The sequence below is a fragment of the Grammomys surdaster genome, unplaced genomic scaffold (genome assembly GCF_004785775.1).
Source record: "Grammomys surdaster isolate TR1022 unplaced genomic scaffold, NIH_TR_1.0 204, whole genome shotgun sequence".
Lineage (NCBI taxonomy): Eukaryota > Metazoa > Chordata > Mammalia > Rodentia > Muridae > Grammomys > Grammomys surdaster.
Window position 1 is genome coordinate 1,852,252 of NW_021604649.1, and position 1,327 is coordinate 1,853,578.

Here is a 1,327-nt window from a genome sequence, read left to right on the forward strand (position 1 = left end):
TTTTTTTTTTTTTTTTTTGGTTTTTCTAGACAGGGTTTCTCTGTATAGCCCTGGCTGTCCTGGAACTCACTCTGTAGACCAGGCTGGCCTCGAACTCAGAAATCCACCTGACTCTGCCTCCCAAGTGCTGGGATTAAAGGTGTGCGCCACCACCATCCAGCTTTAATTACATTTATTTATTTATCTATCTATTTATTTATTTATTTATTTATTGTGTGTATGAATGCATGAGTGTGCCACAGCACACATATGGGGGGGGGCAGAAGACAAGTTGCAGGAGTCAGTTTTCTCTTACCATGTGGATTCTGGAGATCAAACCCAGGTTGGACTTAGTGGCAAGTGTCTTTACTTCTTGCTGGTCCTAGGATAGTTATGTTGTTGTCGTTGTTCTAATTTTTAAAAAAGATTTATTTATTTTATGTATGTGAATACACTGTCGCTGTCTTCAGACACACCAGAAGAGGGCATCGGGTTCCATTACAGATGGTTGTGAGCCACCATGAGGTTGCTGGGAATTGAACTCAGGACCTGTGGAAGAACAGTCATTGCTCTTAACCACTGAGCCATCTCTCCAGCCCTGTTGTTTTAATTTTTTTTTTTTTTTTGGTTTTTCGAGACAGGGGTTCTCTGTGTAGCCCTGGCTGTCCTGGAACTCACTCTGTAGACCAGGCTAGCCTCGAACTCTCGAACTCAGAAATCTGCCTGCCTCTGCCTCCCAAGTGCTGGGATTAAAGGCGTGCACCACCACCGCCCAGAGTTTTAATTTTTTTTTTAAATTATGTGTACAGGTATGGGTGGTTATGCACACATTGAGTGTTGGTGCTCACAGAGGTCAGAGGTGTCAGATTCTCTTGGAGTCGGAGTTACAGGTGCTTGTGAGAAGCATGACTTGGGTCCTTGGCAAGAGTACCTTGAACTCTTAACCACTCAGCCATTTCTTGGGTCCTGTCTCTCCACTCCTAAAGATGGGAGTCTCACTATGTAACTTCAGCTTGCCTTGAAGACTTGAACTCAGAGATCTACCTGCCTGGACCTCCAGAGGGTGAGGATTAAAGGCATGTGTCACCAAACCCAACCCTGGAAAACTGAGTTGCATTCAGGGAAATTCTGAAGCTGCTCCCCTCAAGGAAATTCTTAGGGCCCCAGCTAGAAGAAGTGCTCTAAATGTTGTTTCTAGGCTGTTTAATGTTTTGTCAACTTGACACAAGCCAGAGTTATCTGGGAAAGGGAACTACAGTTGAGATAGCCTGTAGGCAAGTCTGTTCTCTCTCTCTCTCTTTCTCTCTCTCTCTCTCTCTCTCTCTCTCTCTCTCCTCCCTTCCTCCCT